Source organism: Pelobates fuscus, chromosome 2, assembly GCF_036172605.1.
Source record: "Pelobates fuscus isolate aPelFus1 chromosome 2, aPelFus1.pri, whole genome shotgun sequence".
NCBI lineage: Eukaryota > Metazoa > Chordata > Amphibia > Anura > Pelobatidae > Pelobates > Pelobates fuscus.
Genome location: NC_086318.1, coordinates 289,751,123 through 289,770,524, shown reverse-complemented (window position 1 = coordinate 289,770,524; position 19,402 = coordinate 289,751,123). Strand labels below are relative to the sequence as shown.

General features: G+C 42.2%; 1 protein-coding gene across 4 annotated transcripts in view; it reads right to left on the bottom strand.

Moving 5' to 3' along the window:
- The window catches only part of IPCEF1 (interaction protein for cytohesin exchange factors 1), a 143,233-nt gene that overhangs the window by 87,993 nt on the left and 35,838 nt on the right, over positions 1 to 19,402 (bottom strand). The window contains exon 1 of one of the 4 annotated variants that reach the window (XM_063443431.1): positions 13,096 to 13,159. The exons of 2 other annotated variants lie outside the window; for them this stretch is intronic. The gene's annotated coding sequence lies outside the window, so the exon portion shown is untranslated. Of the gene's footprint in view, positions 1 to 13,095; positions 13,160 to 19,402 lie in introns of those variants that run through there. One more of the 4 variants, XM_063443432.1, reaches the window with a different exon arrangement.

Below are 19,402 nucleotides of genomic sequence, written 5' to 3'. Positions count from 1 at the left end.
CAGGAACGATCCGAGGTCAAGGGCACAAAGAGACAGCGAAAACTAGGACTAGCCGGGGTCTGGTACACAGTAAACAGCAAGCCGGCAAACAGAACAGATAAGGATAAAGAGATAACAGTCAGAAAACAAAGCCAAGGTCAAGTACGAAGGAACACAACTGAACACAACAAGCGCTAAAGGGAACTGAAACAGAAACCACGATAGGGCAAGGAACTAAGGGAAAAAGGTGAGTATAAATAACGAAATATCTATTTTGATTGGTCCCTGTCATCTCCACGCCCCCAAAGGTAAGTGTATGGTAAGTGTAAGTGTAATTTAGGCTCCCACTGTCCCTTTAAGAGCGCGCCCGAGACCCGCGGCGCGCTCTTAGAGTCAGGCGAGACACGTGACCGCTTCTCGCTGTCACTGCCCGCCTTCCTGTTCCTGCCTTCGGATGAGCCGCGCGCGGCTCGTGCAGCAGCAGGACCGCGCGCGGCTCGAACAGAGGACCCTTTCCAGGGGCCGGCCGGGGTCTGCGCACGGTCCTGCTGCTGCACGAGCCGCAAGCGGCTCATCTGAAGGCAGGAACAGGAAGGCGGGTGTTCCAACCCTGATGTATTCCCAGACAAGTGTTTGCCTTCCTGCTGTGTGTAGGAGACCCCTTGAGGCTTGATCGCTTAGCCCAAGACGACTGGGTGAGTCTCCTCCAGACACTCTTGCCAGGAGGTGGTTTATGTAGCAATTTGTACATGTTTTAGTTGCTTGTTGATTTTAGCTTATTGTTTTTAGTTTATTTATTCACTGCAACGATTGAAGTACACACACTTGGCCATACTCTCCCTCCTGTCCGGCATTTGGAGATATTCAGTTAGGGCTCCCTCTTTCAGGTATTCTCCATGATAGTTTTGCTAACTAAACACAATCATACAACAGTCAAGTCTGCACTCATAGGTTTTTAGTGTACTATGATAAACATCATCCCCCCACTTCCTTACCCCAATCCCCCTGGGTTCTGACACCTCACCCAATGCTGTGGATAATGGATTACATAAATTCTGCATGCTTAGTTCAAGAGATATCTACGGAACTAAGCGACAAATAAAAGCCAAAAGCCAAATAAAAGATCAACATTACCTCGTACTGGTATAAGGTAGGTTTAAGACCTCCCTCATGCCCCACCTGCTGTATGGGTATGGGTATGTATACTTAAGAGCAAGTAGTCATACTTGCGACCATGACTGCATAGTGGAGCAATTAATAAAATAATCAAATGGGCCCTTGGTGACTGGTGGGGGCTGTAAAAAATATCATTCATCCGGGGGGTGTTCCACCTAGCCCCCATCTATTGGCAGAAGGTCAAGGCTAATAATAAAAAATACAACATATACAGTGATTGGTTGTTACAAACCCACCAATCAAAAAAACTCTGACTGAGATTGTCCTATAAAGGTTGTTCGTAACATGCAAGCTCAGTCTGCACAGAGCTTTCACTTGATAAACATGGAATAAAAGGGACACTCCAGACCCCTAAATCATTTCAAGGGGATAAACATGGATTAAAAGGGACACTCCAGACCCCCAAATCATTTCAATTTGCTGAAAAGTGTTATATGTATAGAGTGTGTCCTACTTTTTTCATTTGCAAAAAAGTGGAGATTTCATCTCATTGAGCTGCATTGGAAAGTCTCTGATTGGACATTCACAGAAAGTCTGGGCAGGGTTAGAAGGAGAGGAGTTGCAAAGGCAGCAGACAAGACATTTAAAAAAAAAAAAAGATTTTATTGGAGATGTCAATAGAAATTGATACTTTTATAAATTAACCTGGTTACACCCCTGGCTTTCAAGGTTAGCTGAGGGGTGCTTAACTCAAGAGACAGCATTTGCTCAACGCACCTGTCTTGTAAAGACTTGTCATTGAGCTGCATTGTCTGTGATTGAATTGCCACAGAAAGTCAGGGTGGGGTTAGATAGGGAGGGCTTGCAAAGGCAACAGACAAGAGAATTACAGATTTTGCAAGCTGTTTTCAGATATGCCCCCAGTGGAAAATGCATAATTAAGTGCTTGCACGTTTTCATTTGGGTTATATCTACTAAACAGTTGTTCTTTATTTTGTATTTGGGGATTGCCCCTTAAATTTTTAGTCAATTCAGATTTAAAATAACACCCCCAATTTCACTGACTCACAGAAAAATGCTTCTATTTTTAAATAATCTAATTACAAGGAGGGAGCCAGTAACAACTTTTTTTTTTTTTGTTTATACAGTTGTCAGCAATTGATGTGGTCAAGACCCTCATGTATTAAGCAATTGCACCTCAGAATATGAGAAGTTAATATGACTCACAATCAATGAAATTCATACTAAGCTAAATGCTCTGAGCTGTGAGAAAACCGCTTTAGCAGTGGTCAGTGGAGATTGCATACATTTTGCCTTAGAATAATAACTGGCAATAAAGCATCATTAGAAGTGCAAAAGAAAAATAATATATGCCTGGCTTAAAGATTATAACTCAGTGTTCTGGCCTGGGTAAAGAAATCTGAAACGGTTTAAGTTCCTCCAAAACACATGGAAAATTCATGACATCACATCTCTCCAGAGCAGGGGTTCTCAACCCAGTCCTCAAGGACTCACTACCAGCCCAGGATTTAGGAATTACCTGGATGTGTCTAAGGTGTTTTTTTTTTTCTTTTTCTAAACACCTTAGACACACCCAGGTAATCCCTAAATCCTGGACTGTTAGGGAGTCCTTGAGGACTGGGCTGAGAACCCCTGCTCCAGAGGGTTTTAACAAATAGTAGGTTTAGGTTGTTTGGCATGAATATGCAGTGAGTGAGGTTCATACACTAAACTAGTAATTGTGGAACATTGAGAAAGGAATAGACAACTTCAGGCTAAAGTAGTAATTAGTAAAAAAAAAAAAAGATTTGTTGGTGCACTGCCCAGAGTAAAAATCCACAAGGGGCAGCGGAGCAACAGCACTGAGGGGTGCATTTAACTGCACTTGCCTGAATAAAGGGGAAGTGCAGTTACAATAACCACTTATAGAACCAAAACAGAAAACACTTGAAGTGTACTAAGACACTTTAAGAGGGGAAGGCAGTGAATATAAAAGCAACCTTTATGGTAAAAGATGAGTTACAGATAGCCTAAACCACAAAATTTAAACAAGTACAATAATACCCAAGGGGGGAAAGCCTTAACCATCATGTACAGGGTAGCCACTGGCTGCCAAACAAGGAAGGATAAATTAGGCTCAGAGAGAACAGTGGTACCTGGAGAATATGTATGGTGATTGCTATATGAGGTATGTCTGCCAAAGGCTGAACTAAAGCCCAAGATTAAACTCTGTTAAACACTCGAGAGTCACATAGCTTATAGGATCAAGGTATTTTGTTATTGGACAGCTAAAGCAAAGGGGGGGAGGGGGACACCTTTCTTACTTCATCTCTTTCCTACTACTCTTTTCTTTCTGTCAAGCACCAGGAACCTTAGCTGCTATTAGGATCATTTTTTATTTTTTTTTAAATTCTTAATTTTTTTGCGCAGGTGGGTACAAATATATCGATAAAACGCCACAACAGCGTACATGTGTGAATAAAACAGGTGAAACTGTGGAAGAGACAATTGCGCATTTTACATTTTGTGAGTAAAGGCTTAACAGAATTACGTTAACAATAGGAGAAATGAAATATGGTACATCTGAAGGTCAAAGATCATACATACTGTGTGATGTTTAGGTGTGAGATACTAAAATTAAGGTAACTGGAGCCCGGCGTCTTATGTTGAGCGGGCCTCGTTAGCCAAGATTTTCCTTGCTTCCATAGAATATACCTTGCGATAAGGATAACAAGTAGGCTGTCTTTGTGTGTCTAGTTTTTACACATATATAGACAAGCTGACTAGGGGCAGTTTAGTGTTTGAGAAGTGGCATAACATTATTATGTCTGTTACAGCAAGCATGCCATATGGTACAGCTGGAGGTCGCTTATAGATTCTGGTTGTGTTGTGGGCACCGTATACCAAAATTTACAAAAAAGAGAGGTGGAGCCAGCATTCTTGTCTTGCACTTAGCGGTCTCCCTAGACAAATGCTTTCATTGCTTTAGTAATATACACAACAGTAACAACGATATAAGGCTAGAAACAGTATTATCAGTAATATGACGATCATATTCAGCAAATTTTTTAAAATAAGAGAAGTCAGGTTAGGCAGGACAATCCAAATATAAGGACACCACAAAAACAATTCTATCTTTTGCACTCTGTTTTGGCTATGTAATTAGCATGCAAGGGTAACATGAGCGGTTCATGCAATAGATTGTTAATTCAGAGCATCATACGTAGATTCGTTGGACTCCGGGGCACCCCCCCCCCCCCCCCCAGTTTGTCAGCAGCCCCGTTATGTGTGGAGCAGGATAGAAAAAAATATGTGTGAAGAGAGTCCGGCTAATAATCGGGTTCCGTCGGCAATATTGAATGAATGAAGTCACCATTCTCGGGTTGTTTCCTGGGGACCGAGGGGTAGCGATATGTGCGGGCATAGAAATGTCCCTGTGTTTAAGTTCAGGTCGTAATTGTCGCGTAGGGTGCCGCTGGTGGGCGAAGTGGTACGAACTCTGGGGCTCCGGCTGAATCTCTGCTAAAGGAGTGCCCTTGTCCGGACGTTGTCCCCGGTACTGTAAGTGAGTTCCCCGGGAGGTTGAGTTTGTTTAGGGCCTCCGCGGCCTCGTGCAAGTCACGAATGACATGTGAAGTTTGCCCGGCAGTGACTTGTAAAGTGCGGCCTGGTCCCCACCGGTATTTAAGTTGGTGTTGCCGCAGTACAGTGGTAAATTGACGTAGGGACCTTCTCCATGCTAGTGTCCCACTAGAGAGATCCGCGTAGAAGGACAGGGTCATGTCCTCAAAAGAGTAGGCGTGTGACCCCTGGTAGCTTCCAGCATTGCAGCTTTGTCTTTGAGGGTTTGAAAACGGATGACCACATCTCTGGTGGTGTTAGGCGGTGCGTTGACTGGCCGCGGTACCCGAAAGATCCCATCTATCAGAATGGTTTTGGCTGTCTTCAGGTTCAACAGTGCGGTGAGCAATCTTCTGATGAGGTGTGGGAGCTCTGCTTCTGGTACTGTGTCTGCCACACCTCTGATTTTCAGGTGAGTTTGGCGACGTTTGTCTTCCAGCATTGAAAGTTGGTGTTCGTGATGCAAGTTTTGTTGTTGCAGGTTATGCACGGCCGTCTGGAGCTCCGTGATTTGGCGGTTGTGTTTGGTGGATGTCTCCTCCACTGCTCCCAGCCGCGTTGTTATAGTTTTGAGGTCTCCCCGGATCAGGGCCACATCCGCGGCTATCTTACCGTGGTGTTCCGCCATGAGCGTGCTCAAGGCTTCCATGGTCACCGGGGTGGGTTTTGTTCCTACCGGCTGGGTCTGCGCCCGCATCGGCAGTGGCAGCGCCGGGGCCGGTATCAAGACATCGTCAACGTCGTCGGAGTTCTCGTCTGAGAAATCCGTGCAGCCTCCGTGTAGGGACGCCATCTTGGCGTCTGCTGCATCGTGGGCCTGCCGCCAGAGCTCCCCTATGCTCATGCCCAGCCGGGGTTGATCCGCTCTTTGTTTTTTCATTTTTCGACCCATCGTGCCCTTGGGTGTGTAGTGCTTACCCTGGGGTGAGTCTGGCTCGTGTGTGAGCGCGGTTAGTAGTCATTTAGGGCAGTTAATGTCGGGAGCCCCGCGGCCATGCAACCTTCTTCTTCAGTAGCTTAGCTCTGCCCCCCCCCCTATTAGGATCATTTAGCCCTGTTTGGGGCTTTTTTATATTATTGTTTTTTTCTCCAACACACATTACCAGCTATCTGGTGACTATAGTGTTTAACAGAGTTTAATCTTGGGCTTTAGTTCAGCCTTTGGCAGACATACCTCATATAGCAAGTACCATACATATTCCCTAGGTACCACTGATCTCTCTGAGCCTAATTTACCCTTCCTTGTTTGGCAGCCTGTGGCTACCCTGTACATAACGGTTAAGGCTTTTCCTCTCGGGTAATATTGTACTTGTTTAATTTAATACTTGAAAGGTATTACTAAGAATGGAAGAGAGGTAGAGAGATAGCTCAACAACACTGATGACTAAAATCTCAAAACTGATTGTGTTTTGAAACTCTCATTATCTTTATTGATTACCATAATCTACAAAATTATACATTTATTCAAATATTCTGTATTTGTCTCCAGGCGGAAGTGCTGGCCGCAACGGGAGTCCCCGCACGGCCCGGATACCGACCGCCTGCACTGGCACAGGCTGCACGAAAATCAGCCAGCCAGCAACATAAGAAGTCGCCGCGGAGGGCTGAAACATCAGAAGCACCCCGATCAGGCACAAAGAGACTCGGGCGCACACAGCGATTACCTCAACAATGGCAAATACTCCACAAAGGCAGTACTGCTGGGTCGGAGGAAGGAAGGTGGAGAACGCAAAACATGGGAGACCGTTCGAGACCGCCCAAATGGACTTGGGCACAGCTGAGCACTTGATGGATCCCCTGCAGGGACTGCTGGCCCGCTGAAGGTGTGGGTGCCCTGGGCCATGTCCCTGACGCTGTGAGCCCGGTGGGGCGGGCCTGCGCGACCCCCCCGAAGGACCGGTGGCCGGGGGGGGGTGCGCGCCAGCTCCAAGCAAGTGGCCGGCACCGGGTGAGACTGAGGGCGGCACACGCCTCTGAGTCTAGGGCACTGGGTGGCGATGGGGAGGTGCAGGGAGAGAGGGGCCCGTGGACTCTAGGTGTGGGAGTCGAATGGACCGCCCCTGCTCCCGAGTGCCCACAAAGCTATGGAGGGCCCCGGAGACGGACTGCGGTTGTTGCAGGGTGGACAGACGGAGGCCCAGCGGCCTAAGGACTGCAGGGCAGTTGTGCAATGAACAGCCCCCAGCGAATGGACATTGAGAACAGTCCAGCTCTGTTGTGGCTACGAGAGTCAAAGTTGTTAATACTAAATTTTTACATTAACTGCACTGTACCGAAAACAGCATGATATATATTATATTCGTATATATAATCTAGTACCAATAACACACTGCCTACATGGTCTCCGGGCATTTACTATTTAGACCGTTAACACAAACATGTATGTCTTTGAAGAATTCAGGATCTGTTGGATGGCTCATACGCGCATGTATACTGCCCCATAACAGATCCTGAATCAGATAAATGACGGACTATGCGATCATAAAATGGCGGCTCGCCAAAGGAGAGTTTCTTGATGCAAACTAGGATGTTCTGTCTCTACGTATTTTTTAAATTCTTGATTGCTGCTAAAATTTCCTTACTCTGTCCTGTAGAAATTGTTTAAGTTGCCTAGTTGCCAGCGGCAATTGCACAATTTGCTTTGTTTAAAACTGCAAAAATGCTCCTACAGGGGCCAAGTTTACTGTTAATTGCTTAGTCAATGCGCCTTTTAAGTCACGGCTTACTTGTTACATATTCGCCCTTCGCATCAGCTTCAGAATGCATATGCAATACATGGTTGTTTACTACAATAACCAGGCGATTGCATTACCAGACGTACACCAATACGATTCACTCTAAACATTGCAATAACCATGCTCATTGCACCGTGACGCCTGTCTCATATACTGTTATCATGTACGATTACCGTGCCGCACGCTGCATTGTAGTTCATTAAATGCTTGTATATTCTGACATATATGCCTCTGTGCAGGCAACCATATACTACATCTATCACCAGGTATTATGTCTGCTCATGCTTTTCTGCGACATCAATAAAAATATTAAAAACAAATATTCTGTCTTTGTAATTAGTTGCAAGAACATTATATTTAGAATACATGTATACCATTGTAAGTTTTATATTCTGTTGACATTTTGGGGTTTTGCATTCGTAATCATAAAAACAACCAAAATATTGAGGCATATATCTATTACATACAGAGTTTTCTATTTCTGAAATTGATATTGGACCTTCTGCTTTATTCTCAACATGACCACTGTGCATGGTATAATAAATGCCTTCCAATATGGCATACATCCCAAAACATGAGTAAATGAAAAGCTAATCATATTTTTAACATTTTGTATATCCTTTTATAGCTCTCTCCTGGTCCTCCTCCTACCTCTTCCAGCGCTCTTTCAGTGTTTCTTTCTCTGGCTCTGCATCTTCTCCCCAACTAGTGTCCCAACAATTTCTGCACTATTGCTGTCTTGCATTTGTTATGCTCTAGCTACTACATGTATAAATGTCAAACCTTTAAATTTATGCTCTTAGTTTAACAAGTCTTGTGTAGAGGTTAGAAATGTTGAATCAAATTAGCCAGGATGTCACTTTTAATGTCAATTTGATGACTCTTAAATCAAAGTGAAGGAGTAAGCAAAACATGCAAGGAAGTGATGAAAAACGAATGCAAGTATAGTAGAAAGAATTAGATTTCAAAGACTTGGTTTAAATTAAAGGAACGCTATAGGGTCAGGAACACAAATCACCATCTAGCACTCCCTGGCATCCTCTCCTCCATAAATATAGTGAAATCTTACTTGTTTTCAATTATGCAGCTGCTGCCTCTGCTCCTTATCTGCCTGTTTACAGCTGACATCATCAGAAGTGATTCCGTGAGCCAATCACAATGCTTTCCAAAGGATTGGCTGAGACTGTCAAGTAGGGCATAGCCAGCACAAGTCAAACACAGTCCAGGCCAATCAGCATTTGTTCACAGAGATTAATTGAATTAATGTATCTCTATGAGGAAAGTTCAGTGTTGGCATGCAGAGGGTGGAGACACTGAATGGCAGTACTGCACAATGTGCAGTACTGTCCTGGGAAGCACCACTCGTAGCCATCAAAGGAGTGGCTAGTGGAGTTATCACTAGGCTGTAATGTAAACATTGCATTTTCTCTGACAAGACAGTGTTTACTGCAAAAAGCCTGAAGGAAATTGTTCAACTCACCAGAACAAACACAATAAGCTGTAGTTGTTCTGGTGACTATAGTGTCCCTTTAAGTCTTTCGTCTCGTAGGTTATAAAATGGGTAAACCCCCAACAAATCCAACATTGAGCACAAAGTTATTTCTAACTAACCATACATTAGATGACTCTTCAGATTCTTCAATTATACAGAAATATAGACAGAGAAATTAAATTAAAGAGAAAGAGATCATTAAAACAGCCCTAAAGAGACAAGAACAGCTACATTTTACTCCCTATTTTATCACAGCTTTTTACTACTTCTTTTCATCATTGCTACATTTGAAATCAATAGGTTCCTCTGGTTTTTAAGTATAGAAGCCACAGAAAATCAGCTTGTCTGCTATCATTGGAATCAGCTGAGATATCTGATTAACCAGGCCAGAGATCAGGTAAGAAAGATTGGGAGAGTTCAGAAGACTAGAAGCAGGATTAAGCAAGAAAGTGAAAGTAGAAACAATCAAAGTATGACCCTCCACTCTTTTACTTCATTAATCTTTAAGACTAAGGGTATTGTAAGGGGGTTTGTAAGTTTCCATTATTTTTTCCCATCGGACCCCACAACCATAGATGTAATATTTTAGGTGATGCAATACAATGTTTCTGTTAACCTGAAACTTTTATATAGGAGATTTTTGTATTTTTGGTAAGGCAGTGTGGTTTATCTGCTTTTAACCCTGTGCAATTGTGAACTGGAATTTTTAAGCATCCTGAGTCCCCTTAAGTATTTTACTACAAATACAACCACTTCATCTCATTAGAGTTGTGTGGGTGCACTGTCTATGTCCCCCTTAGTCCTGCAGTGTAAAACATTGCGGTTCCAGAGAAACTACAAAGTTTGCATTTCAGTACTAAGACTACCTCTAGTGGCTATCTACCAGACAGGCAGTAGAGGTACTTCCAGGAGTTTACCCGGAAGCACTTCTACTCTAGGTTCCCTAAATAACTCTGGACATCCTCATGCTGTGCATGAGGTCATTCAGCGTCAGTAAAATTCCCATGGGTAAGCACTGATTTAATGCTTTCCTATGGGGAGGGCCTAATGCACTTGCAGCATCGCAATGCATGCACATTAGGTTCCCCCGTCAGATGATTTCAGAGGCCCCCTCCGCCCCGGAGTACCTCAAATCAAGTGAGTAACTATAAGTTGGAGGGGGGCATGAGGTGGGACTGGGGGCAAAGTGCACTATAGTGTTAGGAATACAGATTTGTTTTCCTAACACTACAGAAGCTCTTTAAGTAGTATGATCCATTTAGGTAGCAACAGAAATGGTACTCCATCTATCTCAGTTTAGGTAGTGCACTATAACGTTTTAACCGCAACATTCAAGATTAAACTTAACATTGCTACGCATTCACATTCTGATATTCTAATATTGCCAGTTCAAATTATCTAAAGTTATCAATTGAATCTAAAAGCTACTTTTTATCTTGTGTAATCATTCCAGCGAAAACAACTGAGCAGAAAAAAAAATCTAAGCAATCTGAGTCGTATGTTTCTTTTCCTATTACTACTGTATTAACCTAAATTTTGCAAGTCTGTGTTCCCTCACAACAGGATATTGGTTAGTGAGGAATGCCCCCAAATTCAGCTGAGTTTGTTCACTAGATCAAGTTTTTTTATTTTTAGAATAGCAGTCCTATTTTATAATATTTATAACAGAAATCTGTAGTTTATTTTTTTTTACGTTTTCAGTTGCACCCTCACAACTGTCTGTCAAACAGCCAACCAGGTATCCTGCCTTACTTGCTTTGAGTGAGCATTTTAAGCTGTAGTGACTACTTATCTATGACAAGAATTGGATTGACGCACAGCTCAACAATAACGATCTTCTGGAGATGAACCGAAGCTGTGATGTGAAGACAGTCTTGGTGCTGAATTAGATGTCAGATTACTATTTTTTTTTAAATTAAAAATTACTAAAAAAAAAACAAACAAACAAAAAACTTCAAACATTAAAAATACTTTTATTTAACATTGTAGGGTTTCTCTTTTTTTAAACTCTAATTAGCACTGCCTGTCGTCTATTTATATTTGTTCTTGATCCATTAAACTTCCCTGTAGTATCCAGTCCATAGAAAAACACCCAAACTATTTCTACTTTATTCTATACAGCTACCACATATCAGAATTGTTATATAGCATTTTTAATATCAAGTAGCCTACTATTGGCAAACATTGCACATTTTACCTTTTGTGAAGTTTTACCCATGTCCTTACAAGCATTACGTTTGGGATTTTCACTTTTTGGTCTTTCACATTAAACTTGTGTAGTCACAATTCCTTAAATATTTTGTTAACCAGTTGTACATTTTTGGGTATGTATACACTATCAGTAAAACCAAACCAACAGCTCAGGAGTTGCAAGAATATGAGATAAGAGTCAAATGTCCTTTTGATTATTAATATTAATTCCTCACCCATTTTATTCAGTTCAGAATCATCTAAATGTATGAACTTTTCAGCAACTGACTGTCAATAATTCTGATAATTTGTTTTAAAATGTTGTAAGAAAGGGGACGGGGACTGACAGCCAACCAGGACGGTCGCAAGGTGCTGGAGCTCCTCGAAGACATTATCTTTTCCAGGGTAAAATTGCTCCATTCTTGGCAATAATCTTGCATGCACCACTGGGGAGTGCCCTGCTGCTTTTGGGTAACCAAGCTACTGGTAGCTGGCGAATACAGCAGTGTTCAGACCGCCTGCGGCATGCAGTAACACTTGAGGAGGAGGCGGATGTCTCCTTTGGACTGGTGGAGGTATCCTGGACCCCACTGGTGAACTATCGGTGTAAAGTCGACACACAGCCCACAGCTGAATTGCAGGCTTGCAGCCTGGTTCACAAGATGGCTACCCTGATGGGACATACAGCCGGAGATACTCTCCTGCGTTCTTCACTATTACTGGACTCACTACTCCTGAATTTTGACCGCATCTGTGCGACCTTTTTGGCTAGACTAGGTGAACGGGGACTTACCTCCATGCATGAGGGACAAATCTAGCCAGCGCTGCACGAGCGGGCCTCCCCCACGTGTTCCTGGATGGGTTCCATGGAAGAGACCTCACAAACGGCGCCTGCACCAGCGGTCCACACCTCGCAACATTAAGCCTCACACTTACTGCTGCACATCCCGATACCAGGCACCCAAACATAAAAGCGTTCTTCTCACGGAGACTTCTCACCTGCAATGCCAGCAGCTCAAAACCCGCAGAATGCGGATGCAAGCTCTTCCGACGAAATGTGTCATCCGGTGGCAGTGGCTACCACAATCCATGCATGCATGGGCTGACCGGAGGGACCCCATCCAGGCAGATGATGGCAGCAGAGGAAGGAACTCCCCTTTATTGGGCATCGGCTAATCAGTATACACACCTAGATTGCAGTGTGGTCGGTTTAATCCTGATGCTATTTTGCAATGTTCCTGCAGTTGTTAAATCTATCACAGTCCCCTAATTGTTCTCCTGTGAATATCAAGACCCAGTGGCTCTTATATACGTAACTTACATTTCTCTACAGTTCTAAGCTATTTCTAGAGATAAATAAGTGTTCTTCTACTCATGATTTTACTACCTTACAAAAAATGTGCAGATCACCTGTCATGTTTATGCTCATATGTTGATCCTTTTTTCATATTAATAAGCAATGTCATTACTGCCAATATGCTGTTTTTGTCATGCACAACAAAAATAAAGAATAAAAAAAAAATGTTGTAAGAAAAGCTAAATAATAGTAATTTACTGGACAGATCCCTTAGTGGTATAGGTTGAGAAACACTTTACAAATATTAAGTAATTAAGTCAATTTGCTGACTTCATATATTGGATATGCATGAAATAAATCAGAAGAAAAGAAGAAGGAAAGTTAAAAATATATATTTTAAATTAGTTATACCTTATCTAAGATCACAATGCTGTCTTAATACAAAGTATAAAACTGTTCTAGGTTAGCTGTTGTGGGTAAAACAGGACACATCACACGCTGGTAATATATGTAAGCCATTTCCTCTCCTGTTCACACACATGCACGAAAATAGCTAATTTCAGAACATTTGGAGTCAGATGGAGGAGATGAACCCAAACCTGTAATTTACATTTCACACTAAAGCTAAAAAGAACGGAGATAAAATGAGATTTAAAATTACATACCCAGAAGTTCAGTGCAGCGACAACAATTTAGCTCTACAATCCCATGTAAGCATTTCAAATAGACAGGAAACCCTTTCACAAAGCAGTTTCATTACAAAGATTGCTTAAGAGGAAAACAGTATATTTTGTGGTGAGAGTCATCACTGAAACGTCACTACGTGAGTTTTATTGAAATAGTAATTAAAAGACCAGATTTTTTAAAAATATTTTCTCAAACAAGGGAAGTTATGAAACTATTTTCATCTACACCTGTGACTGGTCACTTACAAAATCTTTCTCTGATTATTACGGATCGTCAAAATGCGTTCACTGTTACCACAGCTCAGTGTGGGTTCTCGCATGAGACCATGCTTATTTAGAAAGCATATATATATATATATATACACAATAGGCAAAATTATAAACGCAACACTTTTGTTTTTGCCCCCATTTTCATGAGCTGAACTCAAAGATCTAAGACTTTTATATATATATATATATATATATATATATATATATATATATATATATACACACACACACACACATGTATATGTATAGTACACGGTTAATATAGCATGACTTCGGGTTATACAAAAGGATTGTAGTTTATAATTATAGGTTCAGGCAATACTCTGAATTCGCTGGTTTTAGAGGGGTTCAAGTCAATATCTAAAGTTTGGTTTTTTGTCACCTATCAATACCCTTGTTCTTTGGTGTTTCCTCTGTTGTTTAGTGGATGCTAAAGAAAATCAAGGGAGCACATCTCCCCTCACCCAAAAAAAAATACAATTATCATGTAGCAAAATTAAAATTAATATGAAAATATATCTAAAACTTAAATAGTTCATATATTTGTAATCAAGATATATACTCTTAGTAGACAATTGTCTGTAGGCAGCTGCCTACTCTGCTGCTGGCAAATCTGGTCCTGAAAATATTGTCAAAAAGTGCATTTTTTAGATTTGTTGAAGTTGTTTACACTTGTTACTAGGAATAAATCATGATCATGAACGTCTCACCCCGCCACATAAAAATATGATTCAAAATGTTATATCCACACACATACACCGAATGTGGGGTTTTATGTGTGTTTCTATGTTTGTGCGTATGTATGGGTAAGTGTTTGTCTGATTATTGTGTCCTTAAGTGTGTAGCGGTGTGTTTTAATGTGTATGCAGCCGTGTTTGTCATTGTATGTGTAGCGGTGTGTGTCAGTGTTTGTCAATGTGCGCATAGTGGTGTATAACAATGTTTGTGTCTGTACCTACTAAGTACAATATTCTTTTCCCTCTCCCTTTATATCTTGACTTCCAGAGGCATGCGCTTACAGGCTGGTGTCTACTCTCACCAATTATAAATGCAACTCTGATCGTCACATTCAGCATGTATTTTAGAATGTTCTGCATTTTAATGCAAAATCTGTTATATAAAGGTATATTAGCAGTGCTTATCATTATTGGTGTGCAGCAGATTATGTTTTGTATAATTATACATTTCTATGTGGCACATATCTATATCTATACATATGATTAAAATTGAATACGGCATTGTACAATCCAATTTACTGTTGGCGTTATAATGTTAGATATATCAAATGTCAGTCCAATGATATGATATGTTTAAGGCCGTAAGGCCTGTATTTGTGGGAGGAGTTAAGCGTTCCATATAAACGCTACTCCCCCCCTTCCTACCTGCCGTACGCACGCTGGTCACTGATCCCTCTCGATGACCTCGCACTTCCGGTTTACGGCCGCACGTCCCGCCAGTTCAGAGCTTCCCCCTCCGTTTGGGGGAACTCAGCCGAAGCACTTCAGCGCTGAATGAATGTCCAGTCGAACATCCGGGTCTCTCCTCCACTGCACTTCCAGTCCCGGCGTCCTCTTCGATCTCCCACTCACCGTTCTGCGCAATCGAACCGACAAAACATACGAATGTCAGGTAATCGGCAAAATAGCCGCGTTCAGGCTATTTTGCCGTTAGAAAACTCATTCATATCGTACGGTTTTTCCCCTGCTTGTTCGCACGTACAAACACTCGAATGGACTAACAGGCGAACGCTGTTACAATGTTAGTCATTTGCAGACTGGTTTTCAGTGCTGTTTTCCGATGTGTAGTAACGAGCATATGTGATTGTTTTTTTTCTAGTACATTTTCTTTCAGTTAACCCCTTGAGTGATTTTTCTGTATAATACCATGCTATGTTATGGCAGTGATTACTGTAACCTTTAAGTTTTTTCTATTCATTCAATACAACTTTATTTGATTTGCTTTCATGTTTCCTGCAATTGCTTTCTTTTACAGCGATCAATGCTTCCCAGCTGACCGCTGTTGCCTATTTCCTTCGCATACGTTTGGACATAGTGCAATTGCTGTGTGGGTGGGAGAGCATTCCCTTTTGAATTTGCCTGTCCTGTTTTGGGTGTATCTACATTGGCACTTCCATGTAACAATTCTCAATGTCTGACACCGCTCTGGATTATGCATTCATAGGAATTAATTGTTATATTTCTAGTTCGGTTATTCTAAGGGTTAATCCATTTTCCATCACTAACTGGTGTAACGTTTCACTGTCTGGTAATATCGTTTGTCAATCGAGTCAATTCATGCATTTACTACACTTTGTGTTTAAGTTAGACAATGAAGACTACTGCTGTGTGTAATGTATTACTCTCTGTCAACCATTTGGACAGTTTACAGTAACATATGGGGCATGGATTAAAATCCCCTCCTTTCATTCATTTACTACCACTCGGTTGTTACTCCGTTAATTTATAATTAACTTACAGGGGTTGTTAACATACAAATGTTGTTTACTCGCTTTGCCGCGTCAGGCCACGGTGTCACTCGACTACTTGTTTCACGTTATAATCAACGCACTATCTTGCAACCAACATCCTAAAACTCCTGTAACACCCTTCATTCCTTCACCATTTTCCCTCCATCTATACTACTATTTTAGGGTTGTCACCTTATAGGGGAATTTTAGTTAATGTCCTTAGTCTCTTTTGTATGCACAGGACCTTTGGTTATTATTCTATATGTAATATCACGGAATGCTCAACAAATATTCCCTACTATCTTCTACTCGTATGACCAACGGCGTTACCTTTTACATGTTCGGCATAATTTGATTCCGTTTAGAGGCCTGGATTGTAGGGTGTCCTTTCTTTTTTTTTTTAACTACACCTTGATTTCAGGTTCATGACAGCATTCTATCGCCAATCAATTACTGGCTTGTTTTGTCTCCAGGTGTCATCAATAGACAATCTCTAGTTCGCTATTGTCGCCTATTTCTTTCAGGTACAATTAAGTTTCGTCCACATTTCAAACAACTGCCTCGACAAGGCCACGTTGTTACATGATGGGGGATCGACCTATATTTTATACGCTCAAGCTCGCTAACGGTCTAACTCATGAACGCTTGACACTCACAGACAACACGATTAGCATGAGACCGTCAATCAGGTTATATTTCAGCAGACGATTTGTTTTGGTATTTATTATCAATTGTGTCTGTATATTTATGCGAAACTATGTTTGTTGCAGGTACCACTTCCATATGGAATTTCAGCGTTTTCCTTAGCAATTTTGCAATTTTCTGTAACCATCAGTCTCACTGTTTTGGCTGCATCCAAACACCGGTGTGATACATTAAATAACATGGTTAATCAGGTCTTCGAATGTTTTTTTATTTATTGTGGTCTTACGTTGTAGGTAATTCCGTTGGTGTTTAAAATCACGGTTGACTCAGACTGATCAGCTGACTGTACAATTGCCTGTCTCAATTACGATTACGTAAGCTCGCAAATATTAATGTTATAACTAAGGTTTTCTATTATTCAGGCGCTTCACCATGTGGATAACCATTCTTTCACTGTTATTGGACTGCCTGTCCTAGTACGCCCAGCTTTGGCTAGGGTAGTAATTTATGTAATACCCTAGTTGGGGGACTGCTCTGTAAGTTATACTGTGCAGGCAAGACTTTCAGGTAAATGTTTTCATACGTGTAATTGAAGGTGACAATCAAACGCTACATTAGTTTCACAATTACTATTGTTGTCATCTGCTATCAGTAGACAATTACTGGTTCGCTATTGTCGCCTGTTTCTAACAGGTATAAATGTGTTTTTGTTTACATTTCCTACAATTGTTACACAATTGGCCGTTAGTCAATCGATTGTCACCTGTTTCCATCAGGTTTACTTTCGTTTTGTTTCCAAACAACTGCCTCTATTAGGCCACGTTGTTACACGATTGGGTTTTGGGGTACGGGGGCTTGATTCCTGCCTTGCCTCATCAGGCCACGGCTCCACTCGACAACTCTTCATTCGTACTTGCTACCCGTAACATTCGTTTTGTTACTCACTACCTTGCTAATTTCACCCTCCTCTCTCCGTCAGCTGCACAACACCTTCTTTCATCTCCTGTCAGGTTTATTTAGTTTTCATCACGAGAATCTTCAGCACCCTCAGGGTCTATCGATACTGTTCTATCGGCTATATCTACATAGTACTTCACTGTACGGCACGTTATTTTCCTTCCCTCGACTTCAGTTCCTTTCCTCTTTTTTCCTCCTTCCTCCCCCTTCGTTGTCTCTGTCTGGGAATCTCCGGGTACCTATCATTATCCACAACTTGGGTTACCAAACACGTTACGTTACCCCCTTATCAAGCCCCCATCTAGGGCCAGAGAACTGGCTATCTAGGGTTAGGAGCTGGCCTTAGCTGTACAACGTAGCTGGTCCCGCGAGGCCAACTCCCCAATCTCAACACGGAGATTTTCGCCCCTCGGCCCAAATCATAGTTAGTGCCTCGCATTCGCCCACCTATCGGGTTTATAGTTAGGGCCTCACCTGACACGGCCACACGTTTTTGGATCTTTACTGTCACCGAGAGGCCACCACCCCACCACCACGCTAGTGGCTCGAGCCCCACGCCCAAATCATAGGTAGAGCCTCTCACCAGCCGCTTGGCTACTAGCAGGGCCGCACTTGTCACGGGGTAGTGAGCTTTTCGCTTCGGCACTAGTTAGCCAGCCAGTTCTATTTTACTTAACCGTATTGTTGTTATTTGAGTTCATTGTTGTTGTCATGTTCTTTTTCAGGATGTCCTAAAAAGGCAACGTCGGACGAGGGATTGCAGCATTTTCGTGTCTATTAGGGCCGACTATCCAAGAGTCGCTCAGTCTCGTACCTCACCCAACTCACATCTCTCAAGCATAATCCGCATTTTATCATCCCCTTTCGGTCACTCGGCTGTTGGGGCTCGACACAAGTTATCATCTAGAACATTATTCATTTGCTCTAAGATACATATAACAGAATCATGACATTCTTCCCAAGAATCAGTGGAGCATGACTTCCACAGGCATACTGATCACCCTGTAGTCTTTTCTACATTTTTTGCCTCCTTTTATTCAAACCTTCATACGCACACGATCGCACTATTCCAAACTGACATACACGTTTCTGACAAGCCTTTCAAACCATACCCCGTTTTTACACAAGATATCAAAAGATAATTGGTTTATCGCTCTACAGTAACGTACGTACACAGATGGGAATACCGGGCAGTATCAGACTCCCTAAAAACAGCATTCGCGCCACACAACCAGTTCTTAAATCTACGTGCCTGAAACCATACAAGGGTTCGGGAACCCTACAACTCCACGATCACAACTAATCAGACAGGTAAGTCATGTCTCCCCAAGGGAAATTTAAGAAGGCACAAACACTACACCGCGTCACGTCAAAATTCGAACCAGACAATCAAGACACATGACCTACTAATCATTCCCTAACTACTTCTAAATACGATTCTACATTCACACTCCTGTCATTAGAGTAAGTAGGACCACTGGCTCCTATTTTTTCACATCCATTCGATAAGCACGACATCCAGTAGCAGTACGCCGGAACAAACAATTAGAGGCTCTAGGAATCGGCTATATTATACAGGATCATTCCCAACGCATGAGTAGCAAGACAACGGATTTATATAGTGCTATAAGTGTGTTTTTCTGCCATTTCCTTTTGCCCTCTTTTTCAGGCCTACCCTCTACGTCGGTTCCGGCACACCACACCAACTTAATTCCAATCACAAGGTATTTCACTATACGATATTAACCGACCACAAGTTTAAGGCCGTAAGGCCTGTATTTGTGGGAGGAGTTAAGCGTTCCATATAAACGCTACTCCCCCCCCTTCCTACCTGCCGTACGCACGCTGGTCACCCCTCCCACCTCTCCCTCTTAAACAATTCATTCAGGGGGGCCCTCTTTTTCAGGCCTACCCTCTACGTCGGTTCCGGCACACCACACCGACTTA